Here is a 24,469-nt window from a genome sequence, read left to right as displayed (position 1 = left end):
GGCCCAGCCGCTCAGCGGCATGTGGGATCCTCCCGGACCGGGGCACGAACCCGTGTCCCCTACATCGGCAGGCAGACTCCCAACCACTGCGCCACCAGGGAAACTCGTGGCTACTATTCTTTACTCTTTTAGGAAAGGCTTAGCCCTGTCTGAAATTTAGTCCATTTAGACTTCTATTTATATACGGTACTTTGGTGGTTTTCTTAAAAAGTATAATTTTTAGTTTATCCATTGTTTTCTTGCTATTGTAACGGAAGTGACGTTCATTCTATCTTAAATGGAAGTGGAATCCACTGTGTTTTGTTGTTTTTATTATTGAAAGAGATAATATCTATACATTGAAGGAAATAACTTCTGTGACGTAGCTATAAAACATAAAAAGAATGAGCTGCCTATGAGGGGATATATAGAGTAATATGCATATAATCTTAAAGAAGTGTCTGTAGGAGTGCAATGAAAAATAATCAGTGTTAACAAAATGGTGGAATGGGATTTGAAAGAATTGAGCAGAAGCATAAATAAAAACTGACAAACTTGTTGGGAGACTGTATCCACTACAAAAGAATAGGTAAAAGAATAGGTATCTGATAATTAATAAGGAAACATAGAGAATATTCAGAAATATTTTCACCAACTAACCTTTAGTGGAATTGCCAATATTTTGTCAAAAAGGTCCAAAGTTAGTTTGTTCCAGTATGTCTTATGTGTCTTGAAAAATGAGCATTCCAACTGTTATGGGCTGAACTGTGTTCTCCAGAATTCATATATTGATGTCTCAACCTCTGATAGTTCAGAATGTGACTATATTTGAAGATAGTCTTTAAAGAGGTGATTTAGGTGAAATGAGGTATTTAGAGAGGGCCTTCATCAATCTGACCGGTGTCTTTATAAGAGGACATTTAGAGAGAGATACCAAGAGTGCACACGCACAGAGGGATGACCATGTGAGGGTGCAGTGAGAAGGTGGCCATCTACTAGCCAAGGAGGGAAGCCTCAGAAGAAACTAAACCAGCTGACACCTTGATCATGGACTTCCAACCTCCAGAACTGTTAGAAAATAAATTTCTGTGGTTCAAGCCACCCAGCCTGTGGTATTTGTAATGGTAGACCTAGATAACTAATACATCAACAAAGAGTAAAAACCATCACAACTCATTTCAATCTAAAACCATAGGAACTCTCTAATAAAAATTTCAAGGGTATTTAAATGAACAAACAGTGAAATCTCTAATTACCCTTTAGCTTAGTGGGGAGACTAATTACCATGTTTCTCCTGAGAACATAAAATCTGTTGGTTATGGTGAAATGAAAAAGAGAATGAGTATTAGCTTTGTCTCATGCTTATAGCCCAGACAAGGTGGCCCCAAGGCTGAGGGAAGGATAGCCAGTATCATCTTTTAATCACAAAGAGCATAATTTGTGCTGGCTTCAGAGCCAAGAATGTAAAAACATAGCCCTCTTGCAAATGAAAATAGTAGTTACAAGCCAACTGGGATCAAGTGTGGCTTTATGCTTTCTACCATTGTTTGCACAAACTAAGGACAAAACGTGTTAGTCCAGACAAGTTAGAACTGTCCTATGTTGTATAATTAACTCGTTCAAGTAAAATTATACATTATCTAATGTATGGTCAGTCCTATTTCTTCATATCTGCTACAACCATGACTTCTTTTTAAAGTTTTTATTTTATCTACTTTAGAAACTATTTTCAAAGTCTGAAGGAGAAGAAGGGTATCTAGATTCTTCTCTAAGTACTCAGGCAAGACATAATACTCAAATATCTTAATTCTATTACAGTGTATCCAGAAAACGTCATCCAAAAAAAAATTGTATCATTTATCTTAAGTAAACCAAGGATTAAAAAAATACATATTTAGGGCTTCCCTGGTGGCGCAGTGGTTGAGAGTCTGCCTGCCGATGTAGGGGACACGGGTTCATGCCCTGGTCCGGGAAGATCCCACATGCTGCGGAGTGGCTGGGCCCGTGAGCCATGGCCGCTGAGCCTGCGCGTCTGGAGCCTGTGCTCCGCAACGGGAGAGGCCACAACAGTGAGAGACCTGCGTACCGCAAAAAAAAATAATAAAATAAATATATATATATATATATATATATATATATATATATATATAAATTTTTGTAACCTAGATAGAACTTTGAGATTTAATTTTGGTTTATATATCAAGGATTTCCTTTCATACTGGAGCTTGCATATCCTTTTTGTGTATGGTATTTTTAGTTTACATTGATATAGCTTATGTACTTCAATATGTAGTTTTTATCAATATAAACTTTAGATATACATCTATCTTTTATATTTGTATCTTGCATTCTGAAGACATATTAAAAAGTAGAAACAATCTCCATTATATTACCTTTTACCCATATCAAATGCTCTGTAAATATTTATTAATTTATTCAACTAAGTTAATACTTTTTCTTTTAATTGGTTAATTCTACTGTTTTCTCTTCAGTTTTAAAGGGTATGGGTTCAGTTACATATCAAAGAGTTCATTTTCACTGGTAGGGAACATATCACATTACCGGGCATTTTGTGGAATTTATACCACATAGTAAAATTTAATTTCCTTTAGTCTAGGACAATTTCAAGGTATAATGGAAATAATGAACTGGAAACTCAACAGGCCTGGGTTTAAATCACCCCTTTTCATTTTACCAGCTAAAAGACCTTGAATAAGTTATATAATTTCTCAGAGCCTGTTTCTCCACTTTTTAAATGGAGATAATAATATTTACAAGGTCATTTTGACATTATACATAGTGGTGAGCACATAGTTCTTGTTCAATAAATATATTTTCTTCCTATTTCCACACATCCTGGGGATCAGCCAATTATCTGTTTATTTAGCCTTTTCAAATGATCTTAATTTATTCTTTCTTTTTTTTTGAAGGAATTTTTTTTTTTTTTTTTTTACTTTTATGTATAGAAAACTCAATAGTATATACTTAGCTCAGTTTGATGGCCAGTTCTTTGACCTTTGCCTTTTCCAGCTTGGCAATGCAAGCCACCAACTTTGGACCCAGGATGTTGCCTCCTCAGTGATGGCGGATTTCATCGTATCTGTCGTTGTAATGGGTCCTAATAGCTTCCGCCAGCTTAGCCTGAGGTCCTTTGTCTGCTGAGTTAACTTGTGTGAAGGTGACAGTGGTACAATTCTTCCTGTGGAATGGATCTCCAGCCTGGCCTTCCCTTTGCTAATGTGGTAGGGAACCCCCATCTTATGCCACAGGGCAGGCAGGAAGACAACCAGCTCGATGGGATCCACATAATTTGCAATCACCACCAGCTAAAGCTTCTCCACCAACGTAGTGACCGTATTAACCCCTGCTGGAAGGATAGGTGGCCCCTTTGTGGGGACATTCCCTTTGCCGGCAGTTTTCTCCTTAGCCTGAGCCAGCAACCTCTGCTTCTTCTTTTGCTTCATATCTAGTCTGCACCTGTGGGCCAGCTTAAGCAGTTGAGTAACTCTTTGGTGGTCCAAGGCCTGGGTGAACTGGTTAATCAAGGGAGGCACTTTCAGCCACTTACAGAGGACAGCTCTTTGCCGCTGCAGCCAGATGTGCTCAGGCCATTTGACAAAGCGGGTGAGGTCCCTTTGGGGCTGATGTCCTGTCCTGATATGTAAAGGGCAACACTATGAGTGATGCTCAAGTTCCGTGTCAAGTTCGTGTTTAGGGCCACTCAGAAGGGTATAGGTGTATCAGAGATCTAGGTGGTTTAAGACGCCATCACAATTCTGAATTATTCTTAAATTTCTTAGATTGAAAAAATTCTGGTGGATCTTTGAAAACTAGGTCAACACACACTTGCCAACTTAGAGCTGCTCCTCAAAGTACAGGCAGACCTCATTTTATTGGGCTTTGCTTAATTGCACTTTGCAGATTGCGTGTTTTTTACAAATTGAAGATTTGTGGCAACCCTGCATGGAGAAAGTCTGTCAGTGGCATTTATCCAATAGCATTTGCTCATTTTGTATCTCTGTGTCACATTTTGGTAATTCTTGCCATATTTCAACCTTTTTCATTATTATTATATCCTATGATTTTCTAGAGAGAAAAGTAAAAAAAAAATTCCTACAAAGAATCAGGAACTCAAGTGACTTTAGACTCCCCAGTAGCAACAAAAGGAACAACAAGACAATGAAATCATGACTCTACAATGCCGAAGAAAAGTTAATTCCAACTGTGTATTCTATACTCCAACTACCTATCATCTTCCAGGGTAGCATAAAGCATATTTTCTTAATGCAAGTTCCCAGAACATTTACTTCCGTTACATTCTTGCTAAAGGGGCTGCTGGAAGATGATTTCCACCTTAAAAAAGAGCAGACCAAGAAAAAAAGATGATGAGGGATTCATAACAGAAAAGATACAACCCAGGAGGGAAGTGATGAAAGTCTTGAAGATAATGGTGGAGGGAGATCTCAGGGAGACAGCTGTGCCCCAGACATAGACATTCCTGGAGCAGTGTGACACAGGGAACAGACATGTGGAGGGCTGTCCACTCCATGCCCTCTGTAGAGATGCCATCTTTAATCTGATCAAATTACTGGAGGATGTGCTCCACACCAAGAGAGTAAATCAAGAAAGAGCAAGGCATAACATCCAGAAAACAGCATCAAACTCCAGATTAGTAAATTCCAAGGACAATAGTTCAGATGAGATGTAACCTGATGATAGCGTTCAGAAGACCTGGAGCAAAACCAGCCCAGAGAGAACAAAGAAGTCTCCAGGGGAAGAAAAGTCTGGGTGGATCAACTGATCTCATTGACCTTACAGAGAACTGTCCTGTGGAGCTATTAGGAGGTCAGAAGAATTAGCAAGAAGTGCAAAGATAGCCTGATAAATGAAAAAAACAAAGCAACTACTTCAATCTCAAGAAAGACAGAAAGTAAAGCAGGAAAACATCGTGATCCACTGGATGTTCAACCGTGAATAATATTTGCAAAGGCATCAAAGAAACGCTGGATATTCATTTAACTAAAAATTATAATATAAATCTATTAGGAAGGGGGTAAAGAGAAGTGGGGGTGGGATGGCAGTGTAAAAGAGCTAACATAAGAGGGAATCAATATGAGATTATATGCACATATGATCTAGATGGATATCTGTATGTTCCAATAGGGACTTGAGGAAGAGGAGAGAGAAAGAGAGGAGACCTGGGAGCTAGTGGGTATGATGTCCTCCCCTCGAACATAAACTTCACAGAGCATCAACATCAGACAAGGCCATTCTGTGCCTGTGATGGATCAAACCAAAAACAAAACCACTCCATAATCACGTCTGAACACAGACAGAACGTGAGGATTGTTCAAGCCACAGAATGACCAGACTCCCCCTTCCTGCTTAATATGAGTGATCACTGCCTCTTTACTATTTAGCTCTAGCCTCACTCTAGTCTCCCCTTCTTCAAGATACAATTTATGATGATAGCCATAGAATTGCCCCTGCTTGCAGATAGCATCCAATCCAGAGCAAAGACCCACTTCCTTAAACCTTCCCTCAAATCACCTAATACAAGCTCAAATCCTGTGAGTTTAATTAACACCCACTTAGTCGGACTTCCCACAGATGGTGTGGGGTCTCCCTCATGGCAATGAATAATAAACCAACTCTTTCAACCACAGGTGTGTTCTGGTGGTCTTTGGTGGGCAAGCCTTTCCTTATAGGAAGTATGGGGAGGGAAAACACTGGGTTTTGTTAAAATTCTTTTAGTACTTTTGGAATGTGAAAGTATATAGGCATGCTACTTTGATAGAATACAAATTAATTTTTAAAAACCTTATCACATGTTACTTACCAAGGTGGGAAAGCATATGCATATGCTGGCTGATGGGGGGATTGTAATTGTTTTAAGAGGTGTCATCTTAAGAAGAAGGTCCAATAATTTCCAGTGATGCTGAAAATAACTGGAATGATAACAATCCTCCCTGGTCCATAAAGGACAACCGTTTTAGACTCTGGGTCTGGCCAGCAGCAATAGGAAGGGGTTAACCTGTAGGAGAATTGAAACTGAATCCGTTTCACTTGCTGTGCTTTGCAAAGACCAGATATTAAAGGAAGAGAAAAATGAGTATGGTTATTCCACAAAATTTGGATCACTGCTTAAAATAAGCTTGCAAGTATTTATTCATTAGTGATCCATGAAAATAAAGTACACACTTTAAAAGCCTAATTTAACATGTCAAGCATTGGATGCACAAAGAAATGGATACAGTTTAAAAGTATCTGGTATGTGGCAATTTGGGTTGATCTCTAATTCACACTTTGTTTCTAAAAGTCCATCTACTTCTGTGGCTAATGTTAGTGGTTTCTTTTAATTACAGATTCTGATTCCTGGAGGTAATTAGAATGGCCCGATATTTTTTAGCTGACATTAAAGCCTCTCTTAAATAACAAAGGGAAAATGGAGCCACCCAGCAACATAATCATGATCCAAATAATCCCTAAAAGGCTTCGTAGTATCGAGGCGCATGAGTCAAACAGAGTCACAATTTTTAAATCTGCCAGGATGTCATAAACGGACTTTAAGGGGAAATCCCAAATATTAATTTCAATCAACCAGTTTCAATAACTTTCAACACATTGTCAATCCTGTTTTATTTATTCCCCCCACCCACTTCTCCTATAGCCCCAGAATAGTTAGAAGCAAACACAAGACACCATATCATTTCATCTATAAACATTTAAGAAAACACCTATAGAAAGATAAAAGCACTTCCTTTTTTTTAAGCATAAACACAATATCGTTGTTGCACAAAATCACCGCCAATAAACTTGTAATATCCTCAAATACCCAGTCAGTGTTCAAATTTCTCCCAAATGTCTCATAAATATTGTCACATAAATGTTTATACAGTTCATACTTTTGAATTGGGATAAAAAAATTCCACACATGGCATTTGGTTGGTATATCTCATAAGTCTCTTTCAATTCTATCAGTCTCTCCCTCTTTCGTTTTCCTGGGTGCAATTTATTATTTGAAGAAACCAGGTTTTTTGTCTTGTAGAATTTCCGTACTCTGGATGTTATTTTTTGAACCAATGTAGTGTTGTTTTTTTTTAAATGTTCTCTCCCCCTACACACCCCTCCAAGACTTTAAGACTTTTTAAAAGTTAAGATTAATCAGTGGATTCGGGTGTTGTCAGCTTGATTCATCCATTATAAAGGTTTCCATCTAATGAATGCTGGAGAGGGTGTGGAGAAAAGGGAACCCTCTTGCATTGTTGGTGGGAATGTAGATTGATACAGCCACTATGGAGAAAAGTATGGAGGTTCCTTAAAAAATTAAAAATAGAGTTACCATATGGCCCAGCAATCCCACTACTGGACATATATCCAGAGAAAACTCTAATTTGAAAAGATACATGCACCCCAATATTCATAGCAGCACTATTTACAATAGCCAGGACATGGAAGCAACCTAAATGTCCATCGACAGATGAATGGATAAAGATGAGGTGTGTACACACACACACACACACACACACACACACACACACAATGGAATACTACTCAGCCATAAAAAGGAATAAAATAATGCCATTTGCTGTGCTATTCCTGGCTTATCTTGTCCATTTTATGTCCCAGACCTGGAATCAGCCACTCTCCACGGTGTTTCTGTTTCTTGTGGAGACAAATGACATTTAGAAATCACAATCTGGATTCAACAGGTGTTCCTTGCTACAGATTGACCATTGTTTCCATGCTTTTTTAGTGGACAAAGATAAGCAAAAAAATCATAAAAATGTATCCTGAATTCATACTATTATTTCCAATTCAGATTTAGGATTAACTAGTTTTTACTTCATTTTGATCTTATGTCTTTTTTCCCTTATACTGAAAATCTTGGTTCCTAATAGCATTAATGTAATTACTTATTTGCTATATCGTGTGTATGTGTGTGTGTTTGTGTGTTTCAGATTCTCTTTTAGAGTCATTTATATTTACATGTTTTAGAGTCATTTGTATTTACATGTTTAGAGTCATTTTAGAGTCATTTACATGTTTAAATATATTTAATGATATATGACAAACCAGCTAACTCAAAGATATATGTGTATGTATATATATATGTACGTATGTGTGTGTATATATATATATGTGTGTGTGTATACACACACACATATATATATATACACATTCCTCCTGAAGTCTAATTTTACAGAGATTCCAGATAAGGAGCAGAAACCTCATTTCACAGAGAGGATATTGCATAGAAATTTTGTCATTTCTATGAAAAAAATTAAAAGTCTGAAACTCGATAAAAGATACAGATGTGCCTGTCCAGATCCCAAGCTGGATGACCAGGACGGGTGATCTTTTTTCAGGTTAACATGAGAGGGACAAGAAGGTTAGGAAAATTCACAGTAAAATTTTTTTTAACTGTCTTGAGAAAGATGGCCAGTGAGATGTGTAGGGACTATTCTCAGTGATGTCTGAAAATTTCAGAATTAAGTGTAGTAGAATGAGTTATCTGAATAGAGAGTAGTAGAAAGGGGATATGTGACACTGAGATTGAGTGGTGATGGTACAATATCTAGGATATAACACTTTTAGTGCAGGGCCACAGTATGGTGATTGGAAAGGTACTAGGGCTAAAGAAGTCAAGGAAATGGGAATCCAGGTTTGGGTGGATCATCTATGCAGGTATTGATATCTTTAAGTTGGGGTGTGATCAACTCAGGGAGTGATTCAATTGAGATGTAGGAATAGAGTATTGGAATTTCTACTTATACCTGACAATATCCTTTCAAGATTCCTTTCTAGGGCATGCCTTATGTTGTACACTATAGTACAATACACTTTGTAGAGGGACTGATTTACATGAACAAGCAGCCAATTAAAGATTGGAGCTGACTGGACCCTGCAATCTCTTCATAGTGGCTAAATTATACTCCATGGTATGGCTATGCTACCATAAATGTAACTCATTCCTTCTTAAGAGAATATTTGGTTTGTTTCTAATAAAAACAAAAATAAACAAATGGGACCCAATTGAGCTTAAAAGCTTCTGCACAGCAAAGGAAACCATCAACAAAATGAAGAGACAACCCACAGAATGGAAGAAAATATTTGCAAATGATACAACCAACAAGGGATTAATGTCCAAAATATACAAGGAGCACATGCAGCTTTATGTCAAAAAGCAAACCATCCAATCAAAAAATGGGGGGAAGATCTAAATAGACAGTTCTCCAAAAAAGACATACAGATGGCCAAAGAGCACAGGAAAAGATGCTCAACATCACTAATTATTATAGAAATGCAAATCAAAACTGTAATGAAGTATCACCTCACACCAGTCAGAATGGCCATCATCAAAAAGTCTACAAACAATAAATGCTGGAGAGAGTGTGGAGAAAAGGGGACCCTCCTACACTGTTGGTGGGAATGTAAATTGGCAGAACCACTATGGAAAACAGTATGGAGGTTCTTTAAAAAGCTAGAAGTGGAACTATCATATGATCCAGCAATCCCACTCCTGGGCATATATCCGGAGAAAACCATAATTTGAAAGAATACATGCACCCCAATGTTCATTGCAGCACTATTTACAATAACCAAGACATGGAAGCAAGCTAAACGTCCAGAGTACAGAGTAATAGACAAAGAAGATGTAGCATATATACAATGGAATATTACTCAGCCATAAAAAAGAATGAAGTAATGCCATTTGTAGCAACATGGATGGACCTAGAGATTATCATACTGAGTGAAGTAAGTCAGACAGAGAAAGACAAATATCGTATGATATCACTCATATGTGGAATCTAATTTTTAAAAAAGAGATACAAATGAACTCATTTACAAAACAGAGGCAGACTTATAGATATTAAAAACAAACTTATGGTTACCAAAGGTGCAACGTGGCGGGGAGGGATAATCAGGAGCTTGGGATGAACACACGCACACTACTTTATGAAAGATAGATGACCGACGGGGTCCTACTGTATAGCACAGAGAACTCTACCCAATATTCTGTGATAACCTATATGAGAAAAGAACCTAAAAAGAATGAATATATGTATGTGTATAACTGAATCACTTTGCTGTAGACCTGAAACTGACACAACATTGTAAATTAATTATACTCCAATAAAATTAAAATATTAAAATTAAAAACAAATATTTGGTTTGTTTCCAATCTTCAGTATTATAAAAATGGTAAAAATAAACACTTTTCTTACATATTTTTCTGCATAGCTATTCAATTAGGAAAAATTCTTAGAAACAGAATTAGTGGGTGGGAATTTATGGATTCCAAAAGTATATTATTAGCTAAATTGGTACATATAATTGGAAAAAATAATCTTATTGCCAAAATATCACTGAAAATTCTAATTGACTTTGTATTTTATGAAAGTTCTTATCAAGTCATAAATAAAAGAAAATTGATTAATATGAGAAGGGCAGAGAAAAAATTTCATCAACACAAACACTGATGTACCTGATTTTAGGAAACCTAGAGAAATAAATATTTTGTGTCATTGATTCTACTTTTCATTTTTAATGATTCACACTTTCCTAATATTTTCTTTTATATATCTGTTTTGTTATACAGACTTATTTGTGTGACTCAACTAAGTGGCCGATTTATGGCTCCAGAATTATGGAAATTTCACTAAGCAGAACAGAAACAAGAAACTGGCTTTCCCTTTGCCACTCTTTTCTCTCATAGTATCTGGGAAGAAAGTACCATAAAAGATAGCACGAGGTATACCTTGTCAAATTCAAGGTAGCTAACTGATTCCTTAAACAACAAGAACAAATACCACCAAAAGCCCTCAGTCACATTTTCATTATTATTATTTTACAATTTTGCCATTTGATTTTTTACTTCTTGACACTGGTCAATGTTACTACATAATTTCAACTCATTGCTTCAGTTTCCAGATCTGGAAAACTCACACGAGATTTAGTTGGAGAATCAATGACATTCAACTTTAGTATCAAGCTGACTGCTAACAAAATTGTCAGAAATGGCGTTTCCTATAGAGGAGGAACCATTCCACTCATTCATGTAATAGAATGAGAATTAGCTTCTGTTTATGTCTTTAATTAGCCATGTTCTCTTCTTCCAGACTGACAATGAACAAAGGAAAAAACAGAAATCTGATCATGCAGATGAGAACAAAACAGTGCTTTTTAAAACATACTAACTAAGTGATGGAATTCCTGTGGTTAAAGTCATAAATGGTCCCCAGAGACGCCATTGATGATCGCTGTTTTGACTGAATGGAGTCCTTCAGTCAATGCATTCTGTTTTAGTTGTCTTTTTTTTTTTTTTTTAATTACCTGATTCACTGTTTTTGTTGTGGTCCCATGAGGCTTTGCCTTCTCCTGTGGAATTTTCCTGAGGAGAGTCTCATGAGATGACATTTCTTCTGATTAGATTTCTTGACTGTTAGAGATTATTATGCTAGAAAACCCCCATTCTTTCCTCCCTCTTCCCTTCTCCATTACTACTATCCTGTTCTTGTGTTTTTATTTATGCAAGATGCAAGCCAGATATTATATTAATAAGAGAGCTGATTTTCCTCAAGGAGCTATTCATTAGCATGGAATAGAATTGCAACCCTTTTGCAATTTCTGGGAATTCTTTAAATTCTTTCCATACTTTTTTTTTCATTTTAAGTAGTAAATTTTGGAAGATACACTTGAACTACTTCTGTTTACTGTGAATGTTGATGGAGATTTGGAGTTTTCACAATTAAATTTTAAAATTGAAGAGAGAATTAAAATCAGGAACTGTATCTTATAAACATAGGTAGCATATCACATTTGATGTGTGTAAACTTTTTGAAAACTTAATTAAATGGAACAAAGGTGCCATATCAGAGCAAGGGAGTATCTTACACAATGAAGTCCAGATCCTTTGTTATTTGAGATATATACATTAAAATACATAGAATTAGATGATATTTTTATTTCTGTCACAAATGCTATTTTATTAAATGAATAATATTAAAACAAAAAATAAAGACCTTCTTATACTCTTCAGACGAATACATCTTCTAGGGCACAAAAATATTTTTTTTAAAGACCACAGTTAAATTCATTATGATTCCAAAAATAATCTCTTAAAACAGACATGAGATCCTTAAACTCCCAAACATCCCAGGAACCCTCAATAAAAGTTTTGGAAATCTTTTTTACATCCTCAGAAGACTTATTTTGTGTCTTCTTTCCTTGCTGGTTTAGGTTCTGTAACTTAACTAACTGACCAGACAAAAGAGGTCATCTGAAGTCCATGACCACAGGGGTAAGACTTGAACCTGGGGAGCAATGCAGTACTTCTCCCTTTCAACAGGTTGTCCAGGCACTCATAACCTGTATTATTCATAAGTTGAAGCACCACCTTGGTTTTTATGCACAGCATATTTTTAAATCAAAATGTATGGACAGCCCCAGCAAACACTGCTTGCTCCTCTAGCGCTATAGCAGGTAGGAGTCGATAAGACTCATCCCTGACTTAATTAAGCCAACTCTAGTAGTAGTTATCTGCAACTAAAAATAAAGTCCTCACTGTCTCAAGAGCTACCAGACTTTTTATCTTATGTCTGGTTGTGCTAGCAACCACAGAGGTGGGGTGGACACTCTCTTTGCTCATCATGGGCCCTTCCATACCATTATCCCTTGGTCATCCTTAAAAACCTCAGCTTTTTTTTTTTTGATTTGATTTGATTTGATTTTTTAACATCTTTATTGGAGTATAATTGCTTTACAATGGTGTGTTAGTTTCTGCTTTATAACAAAGTGAATCAGGTATACATATGCATATGTCCCCATATCTCTTAAAACCTCAGCTTTGACCTCCTGTCTGTCCTCCTTAAACACTTTTTGCTTTCCAGGACTCTAAACTCTGCTGTTCTTCCTACTTCACTGGCTGCTCCTTCTCAGTCTCCTTTGCTGATTTGTCTTCATCTCTCTGACCTCTTATTATTAGAGTCCTCCAGAGTTCAGGCCTTGGACATCTTCCCTAACTACTGCATTCCTTTGGTACTATCACCCTGGCCCATCTTTACATGCTGACTCCAAAATTTAGACCTTCACTCTGTACTTCTCCCCTGAACTCTAGACGTGTATATCCCATTGGCCACTCCACACTGCCACTCCGGTGTCTAGAGGCTTTGCAATAACATGCTTTAAACATCACCCGACTTCTCACACTTCTCACCTCCTCCGCTGATGTCACCTAAGTTCAAGTTATGACTATCTCTCCCTTGGACAATTACAATAGACTCCCAACCAGTCTCCTTAAGGATCTATTTCTGTCCTGCAGTCTATTCTCGACACTAGAGCCAAAGTGATCATGATAACAAATAAGATAAATTATGTCACTCATCAGTTCATATCTTCCCATATCTTTCCAGCTCACTCAGAGAGAACTCCGATATATTTACACTGACCAAGAAGACCTGACCTCATCCACTGGGATTTTGCTGACCTGAGCTCATATCCCCTCACCCCTCACCTGACTTCAGTCACACTGGCCTCCCTGATGTTATCCAGATGCCCCTTGCCAGGGACTCTCCCACCTCAAGTCTTTCGTACATGTTTCTTTCTCTGCCTGAAGTGTTTCTCTGCCAATGTCTATGTGGCTTGCTTCCTCATCACCATACCATCCTACTTCATTTCTCTTCAATGCACTTGTTGCCATGTGGTGGATCAGACATTTCATTTACTTATTTTACTTATTTCCTGCCACCCCCTAGACACAAAAATTTAAACTCTGTAGGGGCGGGAATTTTTGCCTTTGTTGTTCACTGATGTTTCCATATCCCCAAAAGTAGTACCTGGCAATACAGTGCTTACTCAATAAATAAGTGTTGAATGAATGAATTTCAGATAGCCTTGAAATCATAGATATTACCATTCAATCTGTTGGCAAACATAAAATGACAACCTAGAGCATATTTCTTATGTTGTGTCTTCAGTGCTATGGTGGACAAATATACAGAATAACTGCCTTCAAAAGAATTATAAGAAGTTATATCTTACTTTGGGGTTTTAGACACATCTGTATAGAACACAAACAAGCCAATGTAAGGACAACACATAAAATGAGAATCACAATTGCTTCTGTATCACTGCTATCTTTTGAGACAGGACATACATCAATAAATACATCATTCTAAAATCTATTTTTTTAAAAGCAAGTTCCAACTCTATTTGTTTGTCAGGAACAAATTCACACATCAACATACAGGTGGACCACAAAATAAATATTTGTTCAAATTTCATTTATTCAAACAGTTATTCAAAAAACAGATTCTGTGAGCCTCTCACGTACCAGTGAGAAGGGCCAGTAACTTGCACTTACAGAGCTTATCATGATTTGCTTGGGCTTTAACCTAACAGATGAAGGAAAACTGGAAAGTTTTCTTTGTTCTTGTATGCCACAGAAGCATGCTTCCCCTTATACCTGGAATTCCTTCAACATCAATTTGCCAAATATTGGTAAGTTATATGAGGAAGAGGAATAAGGGCACAGGGGCAGTGAAAGACAGTTTGCCTATTTCATGAAAAGTTAAATATATACTTATCATATAACCCAGGAGTTTCAGTCCAGTAGACATGAAAGCAACCACAGAAAGACCTGTACATGGATGTTCAGAACAGCTAAATTAGTAATATCCAAACACTGGAAACAATCCAGTGTCCATCAACAGCTCAATGAGTAACCAAACTGTGGTATATCCACACAATGGAATAATAATAAGTAATAAAAAGGGCAAACTCTTGATGCATGCAACAATTTAGGTGGATCTCAAAATTGTCGTGCTAAATGGAAAAAAAAGATACAAAGAGAACGGTATAATTTCATTTATATAAATTCTAAAAAATGCAAATGAATCCATAGGAACAGAAAGCAGATCATTGCCTAGAGACATAGATGAAAGAAAGTGAGGGGCTTCCCTGGTGGCGCAGTGGTTGAGAGTCCGCCTGCCGATGCAGGGGACACGGGTTCGTGCCCCGGTCCGGGAAGATCCCACATGCCGCCGAGCGGCTGGGCCCGTGGGCCATGGCCGCTGAGCCTGCGCGTCCGGAGCCTGTGCGTCCGGAGCCTGTGCTCCACAACAGGTGAGGCCACAACAGTGATAGGCCCACGTACCGCAAAAAAAAAAAGTGAGGACTGCAAAAAGGCTCAAGGAACATTTTAAGAGAGATGGAAATATTTGTTATCTTCATTGTGGTCGTGTTTTATGGGAGTATACACCTACCAGTGTTCATCAAACTGTGCTCTTTAAATACGTACTTTTTCTTGTACAAAAGTTATACCTCAATAAAGTTATTTTTAAACATAGGCATACCATACAATTTATCAAAAAAGAATTTTGGAACCACATCTTCCTCCAAGAAAAAGCACTGGCTGAAGCACCTAGCAGTGTTTGGTACATAGTGGTGCTAAATGCTAAATGCAAAAACTAAATATTTATAAATAACTATTAGCACTTACATAATGCTTCCTATCTATCAGTAACATTTGTTAATTTAATTAAGCTAATAAGTCTATAATGCCATCTTTATTATTAAAATTTTTTTTAAGAAATACTGTACAATTGTCCTCTATTTTAGGTTAGGACACTGAGAGCTTAGTCCTCAAGGTTCTCCAGCTGGTGAGTTGCAGAACTGAGACTCCAATGCATGCAGTCTGTCTCTAGATGCATGTCTTTAGCTCCCTCAGCATATCACCATAGAAGAAAGGAAAGAAGGAATTAAAGAACTCAGAGAAGAGAGGCTTCTCTGTGTGCTTGGCAGTCACAGAAGTCTTTTTAAAAAGACAGGATGTTTGCTGAGCTTTGAAAGATAAGGAAGCTCTGGAAAAGGAAGAGAGTGGATGTGCATCTCAGACAATGTAGATGCTGCCAGGCATGAAAGGGCCTGAGAAAGTATTTGTCCAGTTTCTGGTGACATTCTTTACAGGGTGAGTTAGATCAAATTCCACTGACATTTTATCTTATAAATATTGCATGCAGGCTAGAAATAGCCAAGTCAGTGGCGAAGAAGGACAAGGGGAGGTGATTTCTCCCCTGACAGAGGTCCCAGGGCAGGAAAGGAGCAGAAGATGGAGATAGAGCTGACTGTTTAATGATGAATGTGGCAATCTTTTTCTTTAATGTACAATATTATATGACTGAGAAAAGGGGAAATGATGAGCCTTGGCTTCTCATACCGACAGGGAAAAGGAAATATTTCTTTCACAGGGTCATGTGCCCACACCCAAACTGGTTGTCAGAATTAGGACTTAATAACAATAAAAATATTGCTCTTGTGATTTGACCATGCTGGTGAAGATGATGTTAACCAGACATCCAGGAGGACAGATACAGTGCATACATTCACAACTAAAGAAACCAAGAGACGTCTTTCACACCAGAGAACAACTATGAGGAAAGGGCAGGCAGAGGAAGGGAAGGTCACACAAGGTGGCTGAAGAAGCAGAGAGGACCAGATGCAGACCTTGAAAAAGCTCACAAAGCAAAACCAACAACTGAAGAATGGAAGGAGGAGAGCAGAATTGTGGTGGAGGTGGAAGCTGCCCTGAATCCACGCTGATACAAAGAGGATAAAAGAAAAGTGGACAGTGAGCGACATCACGCAGATACACCCTATTTGTAGGAAGTGGTCTGCCAATGGAGAAGTGAGAGGAGACATACACTGCATGATGAGCAATGCTGCTGCTACCAATCTGAGGGATTGGGAAGAATAGCACTAAGTTCACTCTCATATAAAATTATACATCATAAAAGAATTTCTGCTAGCCTAAAACATGGCTAGTGCCCTTATTCCCATGAGCCTCCTGAAAATGGTAGGTCTAGGAGTAATTTAACTTATATATGTGCAATGATCCAAAAAGTACCCACCTAAAAGTGTATTCAAAACAATTCTCAACAGACTATCAGTGGAGGAAATTCAGCAGCACATTAAGAGTGCAATAATACAAAACAATCTAGTGGTCTTTATTCTTGTAGTATAAGTATGGCTCACTGATAAAAATATATTAACATAATTCACTATAATAATTTGTTCAAAAGTAAAAATTTCAACACCCATTATTTATAAGAAAAAAATTTAAACCATGGTAAGAGAAAGATAAGCCTTTAATATGTCTTTATCAAACTAAAGGCCTGAATTATACAAAGTGAGAAGCAGTGGAAAATTTCCTCTCGAAAACTGAGATGACCACTATCAATGGAAAAAGAACTGAAGTATAAAAAGTGGAAAGGGTATGGATACAAGTGTCGTCAGTTGCAGATGGTACGATCATTTACTCAGAAAACTCAAGAAACTCAAAAAACCATTAGAAGTAATCAAATCAGTAGAATCTATGTATCGGTAGCTATATCTGTATCATATATTAAAACAAGAACCAGTCAGTGTAATGAAAGCAGCAGTTACAAAAAAGAAAGTAAATTATCAAAGACCAAATGTTATAAGAAATATGAAAACCCCATATTAAGAAAACTTTAAAGCACTATTTAGGTACCCAAAGACTTAAAGAAAATATATATCATAATCTTAGATAAGAAAACTCAATGTCATCAAGCTACCAACTCTTTCTAATTTAACCTGTGAATTTATAACTTTCCCAAGAAAATGACTAGGCCTTGAAAAAATAGACAGACAAATTCTAAAGTTGATACAGAAAAATCAACAAGGAAAAATTTCCACGTAATATCTGAGTGAGGTTAATGAATTGCATTATAAAGCCTAATGGATTACTAGAGTGTCTTATTGTGAATGGATCGATAGATCAAAAAGAATATATAAATAGAACCAAATACATGAAGGATTTTGTTTTAGGGTATTTCTATCAGTAGAAAAAATAGAAATTATTTAGTAAATGGTGATGAGGGAATTGGTTAGTCATCTAACCAACACTGAATCACTGTATCACTGCAATAAAATTCAGATGGACCAAAATCTTAAGTGTGAAAAGTAGGACCATGAAATTACAGTTTGTGTGCTAGTAGAAAAGGCATTTCTAAATCAGATACAAAATCCAGGAAAAATAAATGGAAAAGCTGACTATTTGAAATATATAAACCCAAAAATGTCTACATGGTAAAAATTATCATAAAGACAAAAATAAAATATAGAAAAGTAATAAACTATGGTCTTTAATGTTTAAAGCACATTATGCTAAGTGAAATAAGTCAGACAGAGAAAGACAAGTACTATATGATTTCACTTATATGTGGAATCTAAAAAGCACTAACAAACAAAAATCCCCTACTTCCTAGATACAGAGAACAGATTGGTGGTTGGTAGTTGCCAGAGGGGTGGGTGAAATGGGTGAAGGGAGTCAAAAGGTACAAACTTCCAGTTATAAAATAAGTCATGGGATGTAATGTACAGCCTAGTGACTATAGTTAATATTACTGTATTGTATATTTGGAATTTGCTAAGAAAATAAATCTTTAAATTTCTCATCACAAGAAAAAATAATTTTGTAACTACATATGGTGATGGATGTTAACTAGACTTATTGTTGTGAACATTTCACAATATATACAAATATTGAATCATTATGTTGTACACCTGAAACAAATATAATGTTATATGTCAATTATATCTCAATAAAAAAAATTTTTTTTAAAGCAATAAGGTATGGCCCTTAACGTTTAAAGGACATTAATACAAATCAATACAAAAATTTCAAAATGTCTAAGTGAATAAATAATTATATATAGTCTTTGGTTGAACCATATACTATTCTAAGTGCTCTACATTACATATACTATCTCACATAATTTCCCAACAATACTACTACTGTACAATACTACTACTATCCCATTTTACATATGAGACAAGAAGTTAAGTAACATGCCCAAGATGACACATATATTGAGTGACAGGACTGGTATTTGAATCCAGGAGAAACGTATTCCAAGTTCAGGGTTTGACCACCATACTACGCTGTCTCACCATGATATAATAATTAGTCTTATAATGAGAATGAGGTAGCTCCCCAGGTAGCCGTTGGAACACTCCTCAGGATGTAAATTTAAATGGAAAAGGCAAAGTTCAGAATATGTATATAGATTCCACCATTAGTGTAAAATAATTAATGGACTATAGACACACACATGTATATACTTACTTCTGCGTAAATTATTCTTGGAAATATACTGAAAAAAAAAAAAAGACCTGGTACTTGGAGAGATAACTGGGTAGGTAAGGGTATACAGGAGTAAGGGGGACGTTTTGCGGCATGCTGCTCTATGTTTTTGAAAGTCGTGCCATGTCATGTATTAACCGTTGAAAAAAATTAAATATTTTTCTAAAATAACACATATTTAGTGTTTAGTGCACTGCATGGTTTATTGCAATCACACTCTTTGTAGTGAAAGTGCTTATAAAGAGTGAAATGGCCAAATGTTTACACATAGACAAAGAGAGAAGGCTTGAGCTAAACTGCTGTTAACAGCATTTTAGCTTTTCCCCAGTAGCACAAAGCCAGTTCAGAGCTGGGTCTAGAGTAGACAGTGAATAAACACTACCCAGGTGCCAGAAAGCTCAGTGCCCAACTTAAAGCTGGTCACACTAACTCCCTTAACCCTTAAGTTGACTCATTTGAGTTTTCCTTTCTCCCTTGGTTCTCACATTCTGTGTCTACTATATTCATTTTACTGTTATTTCCTATGTTGTAAACTTCAAATCATTTTGGAGTGACAGATAGACTCTTCATAGTTAGCATATACAAAAGCATAATTTTAAATGTTTGCTTACCAAAGCATTTCCATAAAATGGAACAAGAGAATTTGTTGCTCTCACCAGCCATGGGCACTCACTTTCCATTTAACTTAGTGAAATCACTCACCTGTAACAGTCTGTAATTTGCTGTGTTTACCAAAGCATTTTGTTTCTTTCCAGTGTTTGTGAAGTAGTGAATCAATTCATCTCCCTGAACGTGAACCCTAAACTGAATGATCGACCAGTGTGCTCCTTAAAGCTTAACTTGGAAATGATAGTCACTTTCTAAAACCACCACAAAATAACAAGAACCTACCTTAATGCAAAGCCTGAAAAGTAACGAAGGCTTTGTGGTGCTATTTATAAATTGCTTAAGCTTCTGCCGCCAACCTGACTTTCACGTATTCTCAGGCTGCCGAATTACATCTTTGTACACGGTAAGGAAGCACGTCTAACATTTTTTATGTAGGGGAGATAAACCCTGTTTGTGAGCTCTGCAGAGAATGAGACTGAACTCAGTACTTGTTTATGGCCCCCAAGATTGTTCACCAAGCCTGAAATGTATCAAATAATTACCTGATAGCAGTAGAAGCTGGAGCTGTGCTTTGTGTGCTATTGGCTCAAGTCAATTATAACTTCTTTCAAACTGCTCCATCTCCTTCTGCAAATTGTAGCATATATCTCCATGACAGAAAGGAGGCTCATCTTTCATTTACATTGCACTTTTTCCAAAGCCTAAAGATAGAAAATCCTGCCTTGACTGATTATAAATAACCCTCCCCTCAGGATATGACTGAGAGACCTAAGGATGTCTGCTTTTCTCCCTCTTCATTGAAAGGGAGTTGCCATTCAATTAAATTGAATTTTCCTTTCATTTTCTATGGATGAGTTTACTTAGTATCTCTGCAGGCACATGGAGACATCCGGGTTGCTGCCTGTCTGGCTACTCAAGGCAGCACTGTCGTTTCACCAACCGAGTGGAAGCTTCAGGATCAAGCTGGGACCGAGTCATTGTATGCAGAGCTTTATAATTTTCCCTGTTGTCCTCATTCTACTTCCTAACCACCAGGAAGCTTATTCCAGGACCCATTCAGACTTGGATCATCTAGGTTGTTCCTTACCCATTAAAACCCAGTCTTGTTTCTCATTCTTTCAGATTTACTAGACATTAGCGACTTACTCCATTCTGGCCAAGGTTAAAGAAAAGAATTAACTGCTCGTCAGCTATGCTAACAGAAAGGCCTCTGAGTTGCTTTTTAACAATTAGGGCATGGAAACCGCTAAACCATTAGAATGACTGCACTCTGGAAATTGAAAAAGACGTTAGAAATTGTGTATTCTCCACATCCCATAGATTAGGAAATTGACGCTCAAAGTAACCACCTACAGAGTTAGTTAGTTGAAGATCTGAAACCAAAACTCAGGTCTCCTTTTCTTTCCATACTGATTTGCTGACGGCAAATCTTCAATAGTTTTTGAGGTTTTGAATTGCAAGATAACCCAAAAGTGAATCATTCCTGTTTGAGTCTCTGGCATATGTCTATCATATAATAAAAGGTATAATATAAAAATAGACTATATATATATATAAATAGACTATTATCTGTAATTTATGTGTATGTTTCTACAACAGAATAATAGAAGATATCTACTAGATAATAAAGAACATGGAGCATGAGATAAAAATTGTCATGTGTGTTCTTGTGGGTGAAGAGGACTCGTGGGAAGCAGAGTCCTTTCTCTTCATTGGGGTGTGCCATACAAAGATATTTACACTATGGATCATCCCCTTTTATTTTAACCAGATAAAATTGGTTTGAAATAACCAACATGTTTATTTTTGAAAAGAGAATTCGTTACCTTCTCCAAGCATCAACACTAAGGCTGTCCACTCACTCTGTGAAATCGTTCACCTGTAATAGTCACAATTTGCATTTTTACAAGGACTGGAAGAGGAAATATCACAAAAGGCTTAGCTTCTTCTTAGGGAGGGCAGAAGAGTGACAATTTAAGAACATAGACTTTAGTGTTAAATAGACGTTGTTTTGAGTCCCAGTTGTGCTATTTATTAACTAAGACATCTTGAAATTTTCTTCTGTAGGATTGCATTGTTGGTGAAAGAGTCATCATAAAGAAAACCACTTTGTAGAAGTTTTCTAAAGATGAATGAGGTAACGAATGAAAGTGCTTAGCTCTTTGTCTGAGTCATAGTAAGCCCTGAATGAATATAGCATATTCTAACCAAAGGGGCCATGGGAAAGGGAAGGAGCTGTTCCAGGTTTGTTTAGGTGGTAGGGAGTATTGGAGAAAGGAAGCTGTCTTGAATATATATAGTAGGACAATAGCAGATGGGGCCCTAGAATGTCATGTCTAGTGTCAGTAATAGATAAGTCATCTCCAAAATCATCCTGAATCCTTTCTAACTGATCTCTAGTCGTCTTACATAGCTTCTCATCAGTGCATTTTCCCATACAGTCCAGCCTACCTGAAATGCTTTCCACTTCTCATTGCCACCCCAGCTCTCATGGTAAGGCTATTTTTTTTTTTTTTTTTTGGTCACGCCAGGGCAGCTTGCGGGACCTTAGATCTCTGACAAGGGATCAAACCCATGCCCCCTGTATTGGGAGCGTGGTCTTAAACCCTGGACTGCCAGGGAAGTCCCTCATGGTAAGGTTACATATTCTTCAGTCTCCGATCATCCTCCTGTTTCCAAGTCCATCTCCTCAGTGAACTCAACTCTTTAAGGGAAGAGGCTATGGCAATTATAAAGGTTTTAAAGTTATGCATATTTTTATTCCTAAGATTTAGAAGAGTATCTGATATATAATAGGTATCCAAACATTATTTGATGAATAAATGTATGAATGAACCACTCACTGCTCAGCCTACCTGGATTAGAATCCCTGGAAAAATTCTGCTGGCGTCCTTCTTTCTAAAGTGAAGAGCTATCCCATTTGCTCTTGAATGGGTGTGACCAAGCACTGGGTATTCTGAGTGTCTATTTTTCCAACAAGTATACCTCCCCAAAAACAACAACAACAACAAAAAATTAAAAGAAAAAACTGGATGGTCACCTTTTTCACTGAATGTGACAAAGTGGTGTATTCTAAGAAACAACTCTTTCTAATAACCCAGTCAAAGTAGAAAAAGAAATCTAGTGCCTAACCAAGTTCAAGGACAAACTCTACTAAGTCTCCAAAGTTCACCCACTTATTTAGATGGACTGTGTATTATATAATACTATTGTAGCACTGTCAAATTTCTTGGATCTAATAATGTTCTCCATCTTCTAATACATTTATATCTGCAAGTCTGTTCCTAGAGACTTCTTTACCATTTTGAGTAAGTTCCTCATCTACGCCATGGCTCAATGTTCTCATCTATAAAACAGACATAATAAAAGAGCCTATTATGTCTTCATAGGGAGGGTCTGAGGAAGAAATTAGTGATAAAAGTAAGACATTCAAAACAGCACAATGGACAATTAATAAAAGTTAAATATGATTATATTAAAATATTTTACATTAATTTAGGGGATTTTATGGTTATAGTTACATAATTAGAGGTGTGTAAATAAGTGATTCTTGTAAACATTGGAAAATCCCTCCAAGAACTGAAGAAATTTACTTTAAAAATAAACATTGTACTCTTACATTCCCTCATATGTTTTGGATGACTTATCAGAAAGTGCATTTTCTGGATTAAGAGGTGTGGGACAGGAGGTCTTCCTTTATGTGAATATTTCAGTCTACCAATGGCCCCCAATACCTTACTCTTTCTTTCTCTTATACTTCTTCCATTTTCTCTCTTCTTACATTTCGACCCCACATGCTAGTGTAGAATTAAAATTCTATGTGATCATCATTAGTGTATAGGAATACAAGAGATTTCTGGGCATTAATTTTGTATCCTGCTACTTTACCAAATTCATTGATTAGCTCTAGTAGTTTTCTGGTAGCATCTTTAGGATTCTCTATGTATAGTATCATGTCATCTGCAAACAGTGACAACTTTACTTCTTCTTTTCTGATTTGGATTCCTTTTATTTCTTTTTCTTCTCTGATTGCTGTGGCTAAAACTTCCAAAACTATGTTGAATAACAGTGGTGAGAGTGGACAACCTTGTCTTGCTCCTGGTCTTAGAGGAAATGGTTTCAGTTTTTCACCATTGAGAACAATGTTGGCTGTGGGTTTGTCATATATGGCCTTTATTATGTTGAGGTAGGTTCCCTCTATGCCTACTTTCTGGAGGGTTTTTATCATAAATCTGTGTTGAGTTTTGTAAAAAGCTTTTTCTGCATCTATTGAGATGATCATATGGTTTTTCTACTTCCATTTTTAATATGGTGTATCACAATGATTGATATGCATATATTGAAGAATCCTTGCATTCCTGGGTTAAACCCCACTTGATCATGGTGTATGATCCTTTTAATGTGCTGTTAGATTCTGTTTGCTAGTATTTTGTTGAGGATTTATGCATCTATGTTCATCAGTGATATTGGCTTGTAGTTTTCTTTCTTTGTGACATCTTTGTCTGGTTTTGGTATCAGGGTGATGGTGGCCTCATAGAATGAGTTTGGGAGTGTTCCTCCCTCTGCTATATTTTGGAAGAGTTTGAGAAGAATAGGTGTTAGCTCTTCTCTAAATGTTTGATAGAATTTGTCTGTGAAGCCATCTGGTCCTGGGCTTTTGTTTGTTGGAAGATTTTTAATCACAGTCTCAATTTCAGTGCTTGTGATTGGTCT

The 24,469-nt window shown here is 36.9% G+C and overlaps 1 pseudogene; it reads right to left on the bottom strand.

Annotated features, from left to right (window-relative positions):
- Window positions 1-2,964: 2,964 nt before the first annotated feature.
- LOC114897009 overlaps window positions 2,965-24,469 on the bottom strand; it is a 78,220-nt pseudogene continuing 56,715 nt past the window's right edge.

The sequence above is a fragment of the Monodon monoceros genome, unplaced genomic scaffold (genome assembly GCF_005190385.1).
Source record: "Monodon monoceros isolate NGI ecotype Baffin Bay Population unplaced genomic scaffold, NGI_Narwhal_1 Super_Scaffold_16, whole genome shotgun sequence".
Lineage (NCBI taxonomy): Eukaryota > Metazoa > Chordata > Mammalia > Artiodactyla > Monodontidae > Monodon > Monodon monoceros.
The sequence above is the reverse complement of the archived record's forward strand: the minus strand, read 5'-3'. Positions and strand labels throughout refer to the sequence as shown.